This window comes from Astyanax mexicanus, chromosome 20, assembly GCF_023375975.1.
Source record: "Astyanax mexicanus isolate ESR-SI-001 chromosome 20, AstMex3_surface, whole genome shotgun sequence".
In the NCBI taxonomy this organism is placed as follows: domain Eukaryota; kingdom Metazoa; phylum Chordata; class Actinopteri; order Characiformes; family Acestrorhamphidae; genus Astyanax; species Astyanax mexicanus.
Window position 1 is genome coordinate 34169141 of NC_064427.1, and position 21552 is coordinate 34190692.

A 21552-nucleotide genomic window follows, 5' to 3' on the forward strand; every position below is an offset into this window, starting at 1 on the left:
TTTGTAGAGTTTCAACAAAGCAGTTCATAATTTTCAGTTTGTGTTTAGAGTTTTGAGAAACTGAGCCAAGTTTCTAGAAATGCGTTTAAACATTTGGGAAAAAACTGTAAAAAACTATAGTGGAAAAAAGTAGATTAATTAAATCATACTAAGCATTATTATGCTATAGTGCACTAAAGTGTTCTTGGACCCACTTTATTATTATTCCGTATATTTAAAGAGTGCTAAAATGTAACAACTTTTTTTTGTACTTATTATACTTTAATCGTATAAAAAAGTACACAAAAGTCTTACTTAAATTGTGCTAAGTGTACTTTACTGTACTAAAATGGAACTATTAAAAAAAAAAACTATATAAGTAACATTTAAACATACTACTTCATGTATGTAACCCCATATTTTAAATACGCTTACAGTAAAATGATTAATAATACATTTAATGAGTATTACAACTGTATTACAAATGTTCTATTATACAGCAGGTATATTAGAAATGTACTAAAAATTGATGTAAAATATATGTGATCTATTTACATTAGAGTACAAATATGCTTCTTGTTCCTGTCTTTTGTAGACAGTAGCACACTTCTAGTATACTTTGTTGGGTATAAAAAATATATTTTAATATATAGTACTACATTTTTTTGTGTGTTACGAATTTACTTTAACACACTTGGCTAAAAATGTACAAAAGTATATTTGGAAATAAGTATTTTAGAAGTATATTGAAGTGCATTAAACTAAAAGTGTAAATCTACTTTTAATATATATATATATATATATATATATATATATATATATATATATATATATATATATATATATATATATATATATATATATATTTATTTATTTATTTATTTATTTATTTTACCAAGGAAGACAACCAACATTTTTGTTTCTTATGCTCCTGTACAAATACAGTATCTCACAAAAGTGACCGTCCCACTTAGATTCTTGTGATTTTTAATTTTTTTTTTTTATGGGACAACATTAAATATACAGCTCTGGAAAAAAAAATAAGAGACCATCTAAAAATGAAGAAATTCTTTGATTTTACCAAAATAAAAACCTATAGAAATATAATCAATAAGGAAGGAAGAGGAAGATGGATGATCACAAGCCATCAAACCAAGCTGAACTGCTTGAATTTTTCCACCAGGAGTGAAGCAGCATAAAGTTATCCAAAAGCAGTGTGTAAGACTGGTGGAGGAGAACATGACAAGACGCATAAAAACTGTGATTAAAAACCAAGGTTAATCCACCAAATATTGATTTCTGAACTCTTAATACTTTATGAATATGAACTTGTTATCTTTGCATTATTTGAGGTCTGAAAGCTCTGCATCTTTTTTTGTTATTTCAGCCATTTCTCATTTTCTACAAATAAATGCTCTGGTATGTTTTTTTTTATGCTGCCATTTTGTGATTGGCCCTGCCTGTCCCCGACTATTCTTATAAGCCGCACCCCTTATCTTTTAAAATGTATTTTTTATCCGCACTTGTCTGTCTAGTGTTTGGTTCCCATTGGGACAGTTGCTCTTTAAAAGGTTGTAATTGCATTACCTTTGTTTTGTATTATAATGTTCTTAACAAATAGCTATTATTGCCAAATAATATTAAATAATTTCACACCTAATTTCCATGTTTTTGGACTGTGGGTGGAAACACAGTCAAAACACAGACAAAGGAAGAACTTTGACATCTCACTCAGATAAGGACTTGAACTCAAGACCCCCCACCCCCACCCCAATGCTGAGAGGTAAACGTGATAACTCCCATGCCTCCATGCTACCCTTCCTCTATTATACATTGAAATAAAGACCTGGGTCATAGTTACAAAAAAAAAAAATAATAATAAAAGGTATGAGACAATTGTTTTCCGTTTATTATGAAAAAACAACGTTAAAAGACAAGCCAATTAGCCACACTTTTGCGAAACATGTTTGCAGAAAGGTGACGTTCGGAATTATACAATGGATCCACAGTTTAGAAGAAAATCTCCCGTGTGAAAACAAACCTGTGATAATGAGCCTCTCCACCAACACATTTATTTGGGAGAAGTGAGGAAACAGTCTCAGTAATGGCGGTGATGCAGGGTGTGCACGCTTGATGATAACTAAGTCCAGATGTACAATTTGAGAGGCTTAATCCATGAAAGTTTCTCAAGTTTGTTATCAAAGCCAACCCTTGCTCATTTGTATTCAGAGCAGATGGAATGAGGGAAGCGGGTAGGCTAAGAGTTTTCCTCGAAGCTAAATGTGAGGTCCTGAACCGTATTCTGTCTGCGTTGGATATTTCCTCATCATTCACGTTTATGCTGAAATGATCCAGGAGTGGAGATCAGTTTAAAATAATCTAATCTAAACTGATTAATTTTTATCATGGTACTTTTTAGTGATACAATACTCTGCAGGTACACTATGATAGTCTGTAAAGATTGATAAATTCAGTGTTTCTTTCATTATTTATTTTTTTCTGCAGTGTAGTTTAACACTAAAGTCATTCAAACTATGGAGAAAAACTTATGGAACCATTTGTTAGATAAAAGGTTTAATAGAATATATTTTATATTTTAGATGCTCCAAGGTAACACCTCTTGCTTAGATGGCAGCTTTGCACATTTTTTCTCAGTCAAAGGCAAGGACAGACAAACGCACAATTTATTAACAAATTATTAAATCCAAAAGGCAGAGAGCAAGGTAAAAGTAGTCTAAAAACAAAAATAAGATCGGAAACAGCAAACAATCAATAGGAAGGGCAAGGCAAAAGAGTAGTCAAAAAATACAAAAAGGTGTCAGAAACATGAAAAACATTTAAAAGAAACACTTAATAAAAAAGAAACTGAGGTAACAAAGACAACAGGGAGGGGGGGGATTTATACAAGGCAGTCCAGGTGTGAGCAATCAGAAGCTCAGCGAGCGCGAACAGCGTAGCACCACGGAATCAGCAGAGTCAGGGAAGTCCAGTAAGTGAGTTTTGTTGTGAAGTTCAGTATCCTGAACAGACAGATTGACAGGGTCAGGACTGACAGGTAGTCACCTGGAATGGTTCTCAGTTAACAGCTGTGCTGTACATGTTCATTGCTTAATTATTAAGAACTTTTAAAGTATCCTTAAGCAAAATTATGATGAAACTGGCTCTTATCAGGACCACCCAGGAAAAGAAGACCAAGAGTTACCTCTGTTGGTCTGTTTCTAGCTTGAAGATATAGTTGAGCTTAGAGGCATGCAGGTTCTGTATGGCATCCTGTGGCGCATTCGCACACAGATGTTGCAGCTGGGCCTGTAGATCTGGACCTGCACACTTGCAGGTTACCAAAACTGAAATCCCAGCTGATCCAATAAATGCTTGATTGGTAATACAGCTCTGAAAAAAATAAGAGACCTGTTAAAATGGTGAATTTCTTTGATTTTACCAAATTGAAAAACTCTGGAATATAATCAAGAGGAAGATGGATGATCACAAGCCATCAAACCAAGCTGAACTGCTTGAATTTTTGCACCAGAAGTAAAGGCATAAAGTTACCCAAAAGCAGTGTGTAAGACTGGTGGAGGAAAACATGATGCCAAGATGCATGAAAACTGTGATTAAAAAAGGGTTATTCCACCAAATATTGATTATTTCTGAACTCTTAAAACTTGAATATGAATATGAACTTGTTTTCTTTGCATTATTTGAGGTCTGAAAGCTCTGCATCTTTTTTGTTATTTCAGACATTTCTCATTTTCTGCAAATAAATGCTCTAAATGACAATATTTTTATTTGGAATTCGGGAGAAATGTTGTCCATTTTTTTATAGAATAAGACAACAATGTTCGTTGTACACAAATATATACCTATAAATAGCTAAATCTACGAGTTTTCTGCTCCGAAATTAATTTTTTTACGGAACAATTTCTCCTATTGTTTTGGTAGAATCTTCTTCGTCTTCGTTTATCATTCTGAGCACATCTATCATTTCTTCATTTGTCTCCGTTATCAGCCTCCTAGTGTCCTACTGATTACTCACGCTGAGTAACTCTGGGTCAGGTGCTGGTTTGAAAGCAGGCACAGTACAGTGCAAAATGTTCCTTAATGTGAAGAGAATAGGAACTCACAGTGCACCTAAAATGAACTCTGTGTTCTCTGGCTAAAAAATGACATTTTCTGATATAATAACAATGACTGCAGAGTTAACTGTGGCTATATCACACCACATTTACTGTAGCTGTTCTGAGAAATGATTCCAAACATTTAGAGGCATTAAAAAGCTTTTAGAGGAACCCCAGCTGACTTATGACCAACCTTTAAAGTTGAAATGTGGTCGAAATAATGGCAGTTATAAATGGTTGAACAGCAAATGGTTGTGAAAAGATTAATACAGTTAACTTGAATCAACCATGTTTTTTTTTTAGATTTTTTTATGTTTTAATCATAAGAATAATAGCTGAACTTTAATTATATACACTGTTAGTCAAAGGTTTGGACACACTTTCTCATTAAATGTTTTTCTTCTCTATTATTTTTTCCTATATCGTTAATTAATACTGAAGCCATCCAGACTATGAATAAAAATAAGGAGTAATGTATTAAACTTAAAAATACTATGTGAAGCATTTAGGTGCTCTTATCTGGGGTTTCTCAGGCTAGGAACTCTGATGAACTTATCCTGCATAACAGAGGTAACTTTGGCTCTTCATTTCCTGGTGCGGTCCTGATGAGAGCCAGTTTCACCCTACGGTTTTTGATACTCTTTTCAACTGCACTCGAGGTTCCTTTCAAATTTCCTACTTTTTTTTATTTCGTTTCTTAGTCATTTTATTTTTCTTTACTTTAGCTGAGTAGTTCTTGCCATAATCTGGATCAGAACATTACTATAATAGGGCTATTCACTTCATACCAACTCTACCTCTTTACAACTTTCCACTTTTTATGTCTTTTTTTATAGTTTAGATTACTTTGGAATTAATCTACAATTAAGAATGTTTTAACATAAAATGTGTGTTTTTTTTTTTTTTACTTTTGTACTGTATGTTCAATAATTAATTGCTGTGTGGGTTTGTCTTTTCAAAAGCAGTGTGTAAGACTGCTGGAGGAGAGAACATGCCAAGATGCATGAAAACTGTGAATAAAAAATGTAATGATGAAATTAATAACTTGTTTTCTTTGCAGTATTTGAGGTCTGAAAGCTCTGTGTTTTTTTTTTTTTGTTATTTCAGCCATTTCTCATTTTCTGCAAATAAATGCTCTAAATGTTTATTTGGAATTTGGGACAAATGTTGTTTGTAGTTTATAGAATAAAACAACAATGTTCATTTTACTCAAACCTATACCTATAAATAGCTAAATCAGAGAAACTGATACAGAAACTAATCTGTAAAAAAAAAAAAAAAAAAAAAAAAATATATATATATATATATATATATATATATATATATATATATATATATATATATATATATATATAAACAATTGAAAAGTAAGACATTGAAACAATCTCAATATGAACACTGATCTATCTTTCACAACCAAACACAATAAAACATTGACTCAACCTTGAAAAAGTATCACACTGATTGAACCATGAATAAATCTTGAAATAGCAGCTTGAATGGCTGTCACACAATTTCCGCACATTATTTCTCTCATGTCAGAACATGTTTAATTTCTGTTCTTTACTTTTTTCTCTGAAATATTAAATTATGAGTACATTTGGGGATAAATAATGCAAAAACCCTCAGGCCTTAACCAATGAACACTAAATTAAACACAAAGTGTCACAAATGACCCAGGCAGGGAGACGAGGAAAGCGGACGCAAGTGCAGGTAAGGGCGAAACGAATAATTTAATAAATATATATAGATATATATATATATATATATATATATAAATAAATAATAAAGATAAACATATAAAAAAGAACACGGAAGAATAAAGTAAACCAAAAACAAACGAGAGAAACTAGTGAACATAAACTAAACACACAAGAAGTACTAATGATGAACAAACAGAGAGTAAATAAACAAAGAAACAAACGAGGGACTGAATAAGTACAAAACTAAACCAGGCAGGGATTTATATATACAAGGAAATAAACAAGAAGCTAAACAAAGAACAAAGGACAAGGGCTAAGGCTATGAAAACGAGGGCTAAGCGAGAGAACACGAGAACGTCAAAACAACAGAGGTTAGTGCAAAGACCGACGAAGGACAAGAGACAAAGGAAGGCTTTATATCACACAAGGGAAGTGTAAACACCTGGGGCTAGGGGGTGGAGCTTACAAATTGACACAGGTGGAAAAGTACTGAGACAGAACACAGGGGCACAGGTCACGTGGGACACACACAGAGACATGAGACAAGCCCAGGACGTGAACACAGAGCTTGAATACAAGAGAATGAGATCTTTACATATTGTGTGGTATGATGTGATAACCCTTTTTTAATGTTTTATAGCATTCTAAACTTTGGTCTATATACAACAAAATATGCAATTTTCCTACATTTTCCATCCCATTAATTCACATACTTACAGTATTATTACTTGAAACATACATGCTTAACACTATAGAAAATAGTGTTTTTCACAACATTAATGGTTTCATTTGAAATCACCTTGATTTTGATCTTTAATACGACTTACATAAAAAAGGTCTATACATAAACAATTATTAAAAAATGTGTGGATTTAACCTAAAAACAGGTGTATTTTATTTTTAGTAAGAGAAACATTTGCTTTCTCAAAGTTGTAAACTGTTCTACCGATTAATTAATGCTGGTCTTTCTGTTGTATATTTGTTGATTAGACCTGGTTAAATTGTGTTTATTGGGTGGTAAAACTTGTCATATTTCTATTTTTAGTCTCTGCACAAGAAGTGTGCGCAGCTGCTCCACCAGCTCCACAGTGCATGCAGCTACTGTATGATTCATCTTTTTATCAAACAAATACAGCTCTGGAAAAAATTAAGAGAGCACTTCAGTTTCTGAATCAGTTTCTCTGATTTTGCTTTTTATAGGTTTATGTTTGAGTAAAATGAACATTGTTGTTTTATTCTATAGACTACAGACAACAATTCTCCCAAATTCCAAATAAAAATATTCTCATTTAGAGCATTTATTTACAGAAAATAAGAAATGACTGAAATAACAAACAAGATGCAGAGCTTTCAGACCTCAAATAATGCAAAGAAAACAAGTTCATATTCATAAAGTTTTAAGAGTTCAGAAATCAATATTTGGTGGAATAACCCTTTTTTATAATCACAGTTTTCATGCATCTTGGCATCATGTTCTCCTCCACCAGCCTTACACACTGCTTTTGGATAACTTTATGCCTTTACTCCTGGTGCAAAAATGTAAGCAGTTCAGTTTGGTTTGATGGCTTCTGATCATCCATCTTCCTCTTGATTATATTCCAGAGGTTTTCAATTTGGTAAAATCAAAGAAACTCATCATTTTTAAGTGGTCTCTTATTTTTTCCAGACCTGTACATTATTTTTGTATTGCTATGAAACTGAAACACCAGTCATTTTAGTGTGGGAGGTTTCATGGCTAAATTGGAGCAGCCTGGTGGCCAATCTTCATTGATTACACATTGCACCAGTAAGAGCAGAGTGTGAAGGTTCAATTAGCAGGGTAAGAGCACAGTTCTGCTCAAAATATTACAATGCACACAACATTATGGGTGACATACCAGAGTTCAAAAGAGGACAAATTGTTGGTGCACGTCTTGCTGGAGCATCTGTGACCAAGACAGCAAGTCTTTGTGATGCATCAAGAGCCACGGTATCCAGGGTAATGTCAGCATACCACCAAGAAGGACCAACCACATCCAACAGGATTAACTGTGGATGCTGTAAGAGGAAGCTGTCTGAAAGGGATGTTCGGGTGCTAACCCGGATTGTATCCAAAAAAACATAAAACCACGGCTGATCAAATCACGGCAGAATTAATGTGCATCTCAACTCTCCTGTTTCCACCAGAACTGTCCGTCACCACAATCAATTATTGTGCTCTAAAACCAGGTGTTTCAGTTTCATTGTCCAACCCCTGTATATATTAACATGCTTTACATATGTTTTTTTTTTTAAATATGCCGTTATTATGATTACAATTATTATGACGATTATTTTTCACAAGCCTGATATTTTGCTATCCGCTGGTGTGTTGCTATAACAGTTGGAAATGTACTGTTTATCTTTGGCTGAAACTTTTTCCTCTTTTTCTAAGATTATAAATTATAATATATCCGCAGCTACATCTTCTTATAGAACAGTACAGTAATCCAGGATTCTGGCTCAAAGAACCCGAATGCTTTCTGTGATCATCGCTTCACATTACTGGAAAGAACACAGTGTACAGAGTAGATGAAGCTGGAGGCTGTGGAAGAAGCCGGGAGGCTAGTCTGTGAAGAAAGTAGCAGAAAGTGGGAGAAAAAAGTACCAAAAGTAAGAGAAGTCCGTGTTTTGCTTTTTCGCTTTTTAACTGTTCCAGAGTTAAACCTATTACTGCCTTAATAGCTTTATGTAAAGCCTGTAGAGTAGAAGCGCTTTGCTAGCCGAAAGCTCTTATTCGGAGGTTTTAGCTAATGAGCGAGTCTGAAGGTAGCCTCTCCGCTGGTGGTATTTTGTTATTTTCCAGCCTTTTGAGTGGCCATTATCTCCACACCAGGTGGAGCCATGCTGCTGATGAGCATAGAGGGACCCGCTACTGCCAAGACATAATCAACATCGCCATCAGCATCACAATCCCTCTGAAACTCTCAGACTGTTCAGGCATACACACAAACTCACACACACAAACTCACACACACAAACTCACACACACACACACACACACACTTACACTTATAAACACACATTTCTGCTGTGCGGGAACCGAGGAGAAAGTTACTCACAGTTTCATGTACAAATGATCAAATTAGCGGAATGGGCTAATGTGATTAACCTCTGCATGTAACAGAAAACAAATGGGAGTGGTTTCATTAACAGAAAGCCTCCGGATTAACACCCCGCTCCATATCCGCCGCTGAAAAAGTGCCAAATCACATTTCGTGCCTCTGTCTCTGTGAGCGTGTGTGTTGTGTGTGTGAGAGAGAGAGAGAGAGAGAGAGAGAGAGAGAGAGAGAGAGAGAGAGAGAGAGAAAGAAAGAGAGAGAGAACGTGTGTTCTCTCTACTCCGCTGAAAAATGTTCTCCCCTCATCACCCAGAGTACTCAGTGCTGGAAGCCTGAAGCCTTCTGACTGACTGAGAGAGAGAGAGAGAGAGAGAGAGAGAGAGAGAGAGAGAGAGAGAGAGAGAGAGAGAGAGAGAGAGAGAGAAAGGATAGAGCCAAAATGGGAGGGAGAGCACAACAGATATTGAGAAACAAAATGAAGGAGAGAGATAGATGGAAAAGAGAAGAGAGGGAGAGAGAAAAAAGAGAGAAAGAGAGAGAGGACAGACAAAATGAGAGGGCGCGCTCAACAGATATAGAGAGAGAATGATGGAGAGAAATAGAGGAGAGAGAAAGAGAGGGAGAGAGGATAGAGCTAAAACAAGATAGATAGATAGATAGATAGATAGAGAACAGATTGAGAGAGAGAGAATGATGGAGAGATATAGAGGAGAGAGTGAGACAGAAAGAGAGAGAGACGACAGAGACAAAATGAGAGGGAGAGCATTGCAGATATATAGAGAGAATGATGGAAAGAGATAAAGGAGAGAGTGAAAGATAGAGAGAGAAAGAACGAGAGAGAATAAGTGAGAGAGAAAGAGCGAGAGAGAGAGAGAGAAAGAGAGAGAATAAGAGGGAGATCAGAGCAGATATAGAGAGAAAATGATGGAGAGATAGAAAGAAAAGAGAGTGAGAGAAAGAGTGAAAGAGGAAAAATGGCAGAGACAGGATAGAGGCAAAATGAGAGGGCGAGCACAAGAGAGAGAATGATGGAGTGATTGAGAGAGAGTGAGAGAGAGGACAGAGCCAAAATGAGAGGGAGATCACAAGAGATATAGAGAGAGAATGATGGAGAGAGATCAAGAGAAAAGAGAGTGAGAGAAAGGGTAAAAGAGGAAAAAGTGGCAGAGAGAGGATACACACTAAGAAAAGTAAGTACAGATTTGTACTTAAAAGAGTACAAAGCTTGTCGCTGGGGCTGTACCTTATATTGATGTACAAAAAAGTACCATTTAGTGAAAGGCCTCTTTTGTACCCATGGTTTTTTGCCAGTAAAGATTATAAAAATGATAAACATTATCATCAACTGAATATGGCTCAAAAACTTGATGATCGAAAATTGTCTGGCTTTCAAATAAAAAAATGTGCATCTAAAATATATATTGTTTATTAGTACAGTGATACAGAATACTGAATGTACCCTTTGGTTGGTTAAATGGTACAAATTTGTACTTATTGCTGTTAGAAATGACTTTGTACTTCAGAGGGAACAAATCTGACCCTGTAAAGACCAGTATTGTACCTTTGAGGGTACATTTATGAAGAGCGTACCTTTGAGTACAAAAAAGTACTCATATCACACCTCTGTTTTTTAGAGTGTAGAGGCAACATGAGAGGAGCGCACAAGAGAGAGAATGATGGAGAGAGTGAGAGAGAAACAGAGATAAAGAGAGAAATAGTGATAGAGATGGGATAGATCCAAAATGAGATGAAGAGCACAAGATATATATATATATATATATATATATATATATATATATATATATATATATATAGAGAGAGAGAGAGAGAGAGATAGAGACAGATAGATAGAGAGAGAGAGAGAGAGAGAGAGAGAGAGAGAGACAGAGAGGATAGAACCAAAATGAGAGAGAGAGTGATAGAAGTGTATGAGAAAAAAAAGAAAAATAGTAGAGAGAGCTGAAGATAAAAAGAGAGAGAAAGAGTGATAGAGATGGGATAGATCCAAAATGAGATATATATAGAGAGAAAATGAGATATATATAGAGAGATAGAGAGAGAGAGAGACAGAGATGCACTTCCTTCTACAGTGTGACAAATTTAAAGAAACACGAAATTTCTTCATGAACAAATTTAAAGATTTGATTCCAAATTTTGCTAATTAAAAAAATTCCAGATCACTATGGGGGAGGGGCACACCGCCCCCCTCGCTGCCAAATACGGCAGTACATGTCACAGCCTGAGAGACAGTGGGTAACACCTCAAAATAAAACCCTTAAAATACTGGGGACCGCATCCCAGATAAAATGATTATTATTATATAATTATAATTATTTATAAATAATATAATTATTATAATAATCATAATCATTATTTCTGTTATAAATGTTATTATGTCTGTTATGTATGTTCATATATCATTGTTGTTGTTAATTGTTATAAAGCTTTGGCAACACTGTAATTTACAGTCATGCTAATAAAGCTTTAATGAATTGAAAATTGAAATTGAATGGATAGAACCAAAATGAGAGAGAGAGAGATAGAAGTGTATGAGAAAAAAAGAGAAATATTAGAGAGAGCTGAAGATAAAAAAAGAGAGAGAAAGAGAGATAGAGAGAGGATAAAGGCAAATTGAGAGGGGGAGGAAGGGAAAAAATGCAACGCATCCTGTAGTAAAATGAAAAGAGAAAAGTGAGACCTGTGTGTGAGCATGTGTGTGTGTGTGTGTGTGAGCGTGTGTGTGTGTGTGTGTGTGTGTGTGTGTGTGTGTGTGTGAGCGTGTGTGTGTGTGTGTGTGTGTGTGTGTGTGTGAGCATGTGTGTGTGTATGGAGTGTGTGTGTGTATGGAGTGTGTGTGTGTGTGCGCTCTCAGTGCAATGAGGCGAGTTTTGGTTAATTAAGACGATGCATGACAGGCCTGGCACAGCCTGCTGAAAATGTGTCTCCAATTACACCAGCTGACCTACCAGCTGCAAAGAGCTACCAGCTAATGGAGCCAACACACACACACACACACACACACACACCACACACACACACACACACATATCACCCACTCCCACTTGAGGGCTTGTCCCAAAATTGGTCATTCATGAAGATATGAGACAGCATATCCGTTTGGCTGCGTCTTCTGGCTCCCTCTCTCTCTCTCTTTCTTTCTCCTTCTTCCTCACACTCCTCACGCTTTCCTTCTCTGGGGATGAGGTGGAGGACTTCCAACATCCTGCCCCAATAGCACTTGTGTTGCTGAATACAATCAAATACTCACAGTTATAATCCTAATTGCCAATTCTCAGTTACTCCAACAAAAGCAAGATAAATTCTTTTTAAATACCCTTGATTGCAATGAGATGGATGAGCAGGTGTTCCAATACTTCTGACCATATGGGTGTCTTGTGTAATGACAAAGACAGCACACTGACATGGGACTAGTACTATCCCATGACTTTTGCCATTTCCCATAGAAGCTGCACTTATTTCAGGATCTCCTTCATTAAACTGCAGTATGAATGAATGAATGAATGAAGTTATACTTTATGTAGCACCTTCTAGAAACCCAAGCATGCTTTATAATCATGTTTTACACACAGCCATTCTCACTCATCACTCATCCATACACACATCAGTTAGAAGCAGCAGCCAATGACACACAGAGTACTCTCAACCGGAAACAACCCTCCACCTGGAGGATTCTAGCTAGACACTCTTGGTCACAATCATTACCACCCACTGCCCTGTCCACTGTGAGCGGTAATGCCATAAAGGACATACACCTCTGGAAAAAAAATAAGACACCACTGAAATATGATGAGTTTCTTTGAATTTACAAAATTAAAAATCTCTGGAAAATAATCAAGAGGAAGATGGATGATCACAAGCCATCAAACCTGCAAACTGAACTGCTTGAATTTTTGCACCAGGAGTGAGTAGCATAAAGTTATCCAAAAGCAGTGTGTAAGACTGGTGGAGGAGAATGTGCCAAGATGCATCAAAACTGTGATTAAAAACCAGGGTTATTCCACCAAATATTGATTTCTGAACTCTTAAAACTTTATGAATATGAACTTGTTTTCTCTGCGTTATTTGAGGTCTGAAAGCTCTGCATCTTTTTTGTTATTTCAGCCATTTTTATTTTCTGTAAATAAATGCTCTAAATGAGAATATTTTTATTTGGAATTTGGGAGAAATGTTGTCTGTAGTTTATGGAATAAATCAACAGTGTTCATTTTACTCAAACATAAACCTATAAATAGCAAAATCAGAGAAACTGATTCAGAAACTGAAGTGCTCTCTTAATTTTAACCTAAAATCATCCTGTAATGGAGTCAGGCAGCATCTATGAGATCAGAGATAATCGTTTCATTACTTTATGAAGTGATTTACCACTTTATACATTATGTATATACATAGATAATTATAAAAGTATTCATTGGTTAAAGCTTTAATGATCACTGATTAGCACTGATGAGCGTAGTGCTCTACACCCACCCCCACCCTCAACCAGCCTCATAATACAGCATGTATTGTACTGCAGATCCTTGTGCATTACTGACGCAAAGGTAGGAATTAATGGAGAAATTAATGTAGAATTCAACCATATACCACCCATCTTACACCTACAGTACCTAGCAACACCAAATCAACTGCCTAGAAACCAGTTATATGCTATAGCAATTCATAAACCTAGCAACACCATAGTGCAACCACCTACTGGTGACCACATAGCAACAGCTTAGCAACTACCTGGAAATGGAGACCACTAATGTTTCTTAAAAATTCTGCATTTCCTTCAGTAGAAGGCTATGGTTTTATAGATATAAACTAATACACAGTATTTCAGACTTACAGTATACTCAGGGCATATCTCAGGGCAGGTTCCTTAGAACAAACCCCGAGTCATTTTGAACTGCACTCATTTATTTGTAGTTTTTTTCTCATCCCTTGTTTCCTCTATTCACTTCCATTCATTTTCACATTTTATTTTTTTTTATGTCGTCTTCCAGGATAGAGGCATCTATGACACGAATTGGACCACTTGAGAATGATTGTTTGATTGGTTTATTTATTGAAATAATGCCAATGCCATTCAGTTCGATCCCAACTTCCACCATAACGTAACCCACCATCAACCCAACACGTAGATTTTTTTCTGGAGTGTTTCGCTTGTGGTGAGAACGGGATCCGGTCTCGATCCGACCCAGCTATCAAATATACTTCTTTTTAATTAAACCATAAACCATAAGATATTAAACTGCTATGAACACGAACTATGAATGCTGTCTCTGCTGCTAAATGCTGTTTACACACTACGAATGCGGTATGTGCAGTGTTCACTGCTCGCAGCCAGTCGACTAGTTGTTTACTGTGCGTGTACAGGTCCTTCTCAAAAAAATAGCATATTGTGATAAAGGTCATTCTTTTCCATAATGAAACGATAAAAATGTAACTTTCATATATTTTAGATACATTACACACCAACTGAAATATTTCAGGTCTTTTATTGTTTTAATACTGAAGATTTTGCCATACAGCTCATGAAAACCCAAAACTCCTATCTCACAAAATTAGCATATCATGAAAAGGTTCTCTAATCGAGCTATTTTTGCATGTCATTCAGAAATCAAGCTGCCAGAGTCTGGAGGAAGACTGGGGAGAAAGAAATGCCAAAATGCCTGAAGTCCAGCGTCAAGTACCCACAGTCAGTGATGGTCTGGGTTGCCATGTCAGCTGCTGGTGTTGGTCCACTGTGTTTTATCAAGGGCCGAGTCAATGCAGCTATCTATCAGGAGATTTTGGAGCACTTCATGCTTTCATCTGCTGAAAAGCTTTATGGAGATAAAGATTTCATTTTTCAGCAGGACCTGGCACCTGCTCACAGTGCCAAAACCACTGGTATATGGTTTACTGACCATGCATTACTGTGCTCAATTGGCCTGCCAAGTCTCCTGACCTGAACCCCATAGAGAATCTGTGGGATATTGTGAAGAGAAAGCTGAGAGACGCAAGACCCAACACTCAGGATGAGCTTAAAGCTGCTATCGAAGCATCCTGGGCCTCCATAACACCTCAGCAGTGCCACAGGCTGATTGCCTCCGTGCCACGCCGCATTGAAGCAGTCATTTCTGCAAAAGGATTCCCGACCAAGTATTGAGTGCATAACTGAAGGTAATTAATTGAAGGTTGACTTTTTTGTATTAAAAACACTTTTCTTGGCGCCGAGTGGTCCAGCAGTCTAATGCGCTGCCACTATGAGCGGGAGGTCGCAGGTTCGAACCCCCGCTCATGCAGCTCCCTCCGGGTGGGTAGATAGATGGCGCTCTCTTCCCATCACGCTTGAAGGTGGCGCCGAGCGGCACGAGGCGTCTGTGAGCGGATGAATCGGAACCTAGCCGCTGTGCTTTCCTCCGAGCGCGCTAGCTGCTCAGGCAATGATTCATCCGCAGCAGCTCGAAAAAAAGGGTAATTGACTTCACACGTGTCGGAGGAGGCGTGTGCTCGTCCGCATCCTCCAAGGGTCGCAGGTGCCACCGGTGATGGGTACGCACAAAGGGTTGGGACAGTTGGACAACCAAATTGGGAGAAAATGGGGAAAAATCAGAAATAAAATTATATATATATATATAAAAAAAAAACACTTTTCTTTTATTGGTCGGATGAAATATGCAAATTTTTTGAGATTTTATTTTTCTTTACTTTTTTGCCAAAATCATCAATATTAAAACAATAAAAGGCTTGAACTACTTCAGGTGTGTGTAATTAATCTAAAATATATGAAAGTCTAATGTTTATCAGTACATTACAGAAAATAATAAACGTTATCACAATAAGCTCATTTTTTGAGAAGGACCTGTATATGCGCTGTCCAATTAAAAACACTGTGTTTAAAAGCACAGCAACAATTTTTTTGCGTTCTTTGTTAGATCGGCTCCACACTGCACAGTTATACATGCTGGAACACAGAACCTTCTGACTATATTTACTTTCCTCTGACCAATCAGAGGAGACTTGGTTTATTGGTGCGTATTTTGGTGCATTTAGGTTTGTGCCTGTGTGAATCCAAACCAAACAAAGGGAGAAAACGCTACAAGTTAACAAACTCATCAACTCATTGCCCTTTTATACTCAGCAAAGTAAGTTATAATTCAGAAATCCTTACAATTAAGCTGAGAAAAGGTTTCCTCTACCCAATTTGTCATGCATTCTTTATTCCAGTGCAATACAAGTGCATACAAGTATATGCTAGTGTTTTTATTTTTATTGACACCACTAATATAAATGTAATTACATTTTTTGTTGAAAATACACTATCCACTATGACATTTTGCGTGTTAAGAAGAACAAGTGCGATTAATAGCTCTTAATAATAGAATATTGTTTACTACTTCATACATTACATATATAGCTGCATATATAAATAATAATCACTGGTTGCAGCCTCACTGATCACTGATTAATTAGCACTGATTAGAATATCACTCTAAACCCCCCCCCCCACCACCACCACCGCCCACCCTCAACCAGCCTCATAATACAGTATGTACAGTACTTTAAGTCCTTGTGCATTACTGATGTAAAGGGTGGAGGATTCAATGCAGAATTCAACCATATGCTCCCGGCTACAGCTCCATCAGCAGCACACGCGCGCGCGCGCACACACACACACACACACACACACACACATAAGGCACTCATATAATATGCACTCTCAGCCACATGGTCTTAACCAGGCACGCTCATCAATATTCTAACACGCTCGCTTTTTATTCCAGCGCCGGCTCCTGATGTCTGCAGCCGAGCAAGCAAACTCCTCTCAGCCCGGCGCTGCAGCGCGAGCCGCTACGCCGACCGGCAGGAAGGCATGATTTATTACATACTTAATAATCTATTAAAAGGTGATTACAAGAACATGGTCGGGCGTACAGGGGGAAAGAGATAGAAAGAGCGAGGGTGAGGGGCCACAGACTGACAGATAAAGAGTGAGAGGGAGTACAAGAGAAGAAAAGAAAGAAAGAAAGAAGTCCATGCCAAAACAAGCAGCTAATTGGTCACATGCTGCTAGCATCTGCGCTAACACAATGCTGCACAGCACCGTTCATAAAGGCTACCATACCCTAGTGAAAAAAAAAGTAGATTAATTAAAGCATATGAAGCATTATTATGCTACAGTGCACTAAAGTGTACCTGTAGCCACTTTATTATTAATCAGTATATTTAAAGAGTGCTAAAATGCAACAACCTTTTTATACTAATTATAGTTTATTGATTAAAAAAAAAATAGTCCACATAAGTCTTACTTAAATTGCGCTAAGTGTAGGCTACTTAACTGTACAAAAATAGAACTAATTTGAAAATATACTCAAGTAACGTTTAAACAAACTACTTCATGTATGTAACTCCATATTTTAAATTAGCTTACAGTAAAATTAAAATACATTTAATGAGTATTACAACTGTATCACCAGGTATATTAGAAATGTACTAAAAATTTATGTTAAATATATGTGATCTATTTACATTAGAATACGAGTATGCTTCATGTTCCTGTCTTTTGTAGACAGTAGCTCACTTCTAGTACACTTTATTGGGTATAAAAATATATATTTTAATATACTATACTACAAATTTTAGCATGTTACAAATTTACTTAATTTTTTTTAAATGTAGAAATTTAATTTACTTTCTAAAAAGTTACAATGATACCTTGTACTTTAAGTGAACTACTGTAACAGCTGATTTTAACACACTTTGCTAAAAAAAAGACCAAAATTATATTTGGAAATAGGTATTTTAGAAGTATATTGAATTACATTAAACTAAAAGTGTAATTCATAGTAGTCTATTTTTTTAAATACACTATATTGTACTTTTTAAAAAGTATGATTACAGTTTACTTTCAAACATTTGATGAAAGCATGATATTAATCTACTTTTTAAATACATTTTAATTGAGTACATACATTTGTAAGTATATCGTCGCTGTCCTATGAAAAACACGTATCTCCATTTTTTGTCGATTTTTAGTTTACTACATAATTTGAACATAAAGGGTGTCCCTTACACTGTGCTAAAATTTCTTGATGAATGGACCAATAGAAACTCTTCAAAATGACCTGAAATTAACTCTTTTTACGTTGACTTCCATTGAAAGTTTACAAGGTTTTTTCTCTCTCCTGTAAAAAGCTGCTGTTTTGCAGATAAGTGTTTTTTATTGGACAGCGACGATATTTACAGCAGACTTAGACATTTCTCAATATGTTTTAAGTATAATTAGGTATGTATTTTTTTTTCATCAGGGTAGCTACAGTGGCTACACTCTAAAAACAGAGGTGTGATATGAGTACTTTTTTGTACTCAAAGGTACACTCTTCATAATTGTACCCTCAAAGGTACAATATTGGTCTTTACAGGGTCAGATTTGTTTTCTCTGAAGTTCAAAGTCATTTCTAACAGCAATAAGTACAAATTTGTACCATTTAAGCAGACAAAAGGTACAGTCAGTATTCTGTATCACTGCACTAATAAACAATATATATTTAAATTGCACATTTTTTATTTGAAAGACAGACAATTTTGGATCATCAGGTTTTTGAGCCATATTTAGTTGATGATAATGTTTATAATCTTTATAATCTTTACTGGCACAAAAACCATGGGTACCAAAATGGCTTTTCACTGAAAGGTACTTTTTTGTACCTCAGTATAAGGTACAGCCCCAGCGACAAGCTCTGTACTCTTTTAGGTACAAATCTGTACTTATATTTCTTAGAGTATAGGTGTGAAAAACGACGGACACTTTTTAAACACATGTACGTACAAGTCGGTAATGAGAGAGCATCGCAGTCCCGTCTCCTCCGCTGCCAGACAGTCAATTCTAGCTTTCCCAATCGTTACATAAGTCAGCAAGCTACTTTCCATAAATCATCTGATTAGCCCAAAATATCAGGCCCATGCATACTATTCTGTTTGGAACTAATTTGGCTGGAAGGCGTCGTCTTCCAATCGAATCTGCGGCGCGTTTCATTTCTTAGCACCAGTGACTCTAATGGGCTAATTGTCTCCGTCATTCAGCGAGCAGCTTTTGTTGCTACCGTCGCCCTGTGGTCTCGCCCCCTGCTGGGTTATTGCAAGTGAACTTTGAATATTTAAAGCCTCCAGTCGTGATGGCTTGTGGGGGGGTGTTGTGGGGATTGGTGGGTGAGGGGGGTTCTCCCGCTGAAGTTGCCGCAGGCCCAACATTTTCTTTTCATGTTTTAAAAGAAACATTGTATAATCATTATTTTAACAGAACCCGATTCTGATCTCTGAGCTCCATGGAACTTTGCGTTATTGATGCACAGAGACTAATTAGGATGACCAACCAAACTGCAGGGCGTCAAGTCCGAAATGAATCGCATAATGCATAACTACTGTAATTCTGTAGTTTAAAAAAAAACAATGCGTAACAACAGTGTGTATATTGGTATTTTAAAGCACTTTTTGCTTTGCAAAAATGTGGTAAAAGACTATTGACATTGACCATAGACAGTGTTGGGCACGTTACTTTGAAAAAGTAATTAGTTATAGTTACTAGTTACTTCTCCAAAATAGTAACTGAGTTACTAACTGAGTTACTCCACTATAAAAGTAACTATGTTACACTCCCCGAGCCCAGGGTCAGTGTAAGCAAATTAAATACCTGTAAACAGGGTGAAAAGGATGAGACACGAGGAAACGTGGCTTCTCTGTTCAGCAGCTTCTCAAGTCTCTTTTTATTAAACAACAGCAGTTTCTTACTTTTATAGTCTCTGTCTCGTGTTTTTAATATTAATTACTGGTATCAATAATATGAATTGAACATAAAAGAAAAGAATATAAAATATAGCCGTACATATACAGTTATATAGACACATTCATATATAAAATATACATTTAACACAAAATATATGCATATATAGATACATCTCTTAAACTACATCATGAATTTCATGTATACTAAAGGCTTAATAGGACATTCCTTCCCCACTGTAACTTACTTAGTGATACAGTGCAATATTTAAACACTTTTAGAGCATAAAGTTAACACATAACACATCAGCAGATACCCTTTTTATGTGTTAAGAGCTTTACAGAAATATATATATGTTGTGTCTGTAAAAATATATTTATAAAGTCACACGAGTAGAGAGATGTTCAGATGCCAACAGGCTAACATGCTTAGGAAAATATCTAACACACTAGTAATACAAACTGAGGTAAGTAAGACTAACATACTGCCTTTTAACTGTTATTAGATAAAAAAATATATAATCAAAAACAGGCAAATTTTGCTGCAGTTTCAATTTATACAACCAAAGAACCATAAAAATAATGAAAATGAAATGCCAAGGAGTACTGCTTTAAAACACGAACACTAACACAGCCACCATTTTCTGATCTCCAACACCATTTTCTAGACAAAGGTCTAACAGATTTATGAACTTCTACTGTGCTCAAACTTAACTCATATGTAAAAAATATGTGTTTATACAGTCTACAGACCGACTGAGTGTAGATTTTGTGTACTTTTACCACATTTCTCACCTGTAAACAGGGTGAAAAGGATGAGACACGAGGAAACGTGGCTTCTCTGTTCAGCAGCTTCTCAAGTCTGAGAAGCAGAGCTGCTAGCTGCAGTAGATATCAAACGCCACAGTGCACCCTACTGGACATCTTAGGCAACAACAACATCTGATTTGAGCTTTCACAGCAGAAGTTCATAAGGTAGCAGAATAAAATAAACAAAAAATGATAACAATAACAAAAAAATAATTACAAATGTGACCATCACTTTGTGGGCGTCAAAACTAGTTACCAGTAAAAGTAACTATTGCATTACTTTGTGTTACTCGCCCCCGTAAACACCCCCCACCCTCTCAGAGCCAGACCAATAGAGTGCGCAACAGCAAAGACAAGTACCTGCACAATTTTTTTGTTCGAGGACATAACGTGCACTCGACGTGCACATTTTTACCTTTGACCTCAGTGAGTTTGAAATAGTGTGGGTATTTCAATCTGGAAAAGGCTGTTTTTCCGCTGGAGTCCTCCTCACTCACCATCTCTCACTATGCGCTGTAAATACCCGCCACTATGCACGCGCTCTAAACACCCACCCACCTATTTTCTCTGATTGGCTGAAGACGTAATCTTACTATACCTTAGCCAATCATTGCTTAGGCGGTTATCTCTTCCTCCCCTCCCTTGTGACTCACACACACAACTAGAGGTGGGCGATACCAGGAATTTTGGTATCGATCCAATACCAAGTAAATGCAGAGCCAGTATTGCCGATATCGATACTGATACCGATACCGATACTTTTTAATATTTAAGCTTTATACATGCAAATGATCCAAAAATCCAGGATATAATTTTGCCAAACATTGTAAGTGATAGCAAAATACTTTATCACAATCAACATTTTTTGTTTAGAAACAATGGAACAGTAACAAAACAAAGTTTGCCTTAACATTAGGAAAATATATGTCTTTAAAAAAATAAAATAAAAATTCTACCCCACTAGACATCTTTTCTAATTCTAGGCATCTTTTCTAAAAAAAAAAAAGGAATTGTCTTTCTTTCAGTGCAGTTCTTTCAGTTTTTTTCTTAAATTAACAGAGTGTAAAAAAATACCACTCAACACAAATCTCCTGAGGTAGA

The 21552-nt window shown here is 36.3% G+C and overlaps 1 long non-coding RNA gene across 2 annotated transcripts; it reads right to left on the minus strand.

Moving 5' to 3' along the window:
• Positions 1-2651: 2651 nt before the first annotated feature.
• Positions 2652-20679, minus strand: LOC111194987 (uncharacterized). Of its 2 annotated transcripts, none has more exons than XR_007427568.1 (3): positions 20437-20679; positions 3182-3369; positions 2652-2999 (listed from the first exon to the last, which is right to left on the minus strand). It is a non-coding gene; the product is annotated as an uncharacterized LOC111194987 (long non-coding RNA). The 2 variants fall into 2 exon arrangements; XR_002651403.2 differs by lacking the exon at positions 20437-20679 and adding an exon at positions 19553-19810.
• Between the last annotated feature and the right edge of the window lie 873 nt (positions 20680-21552).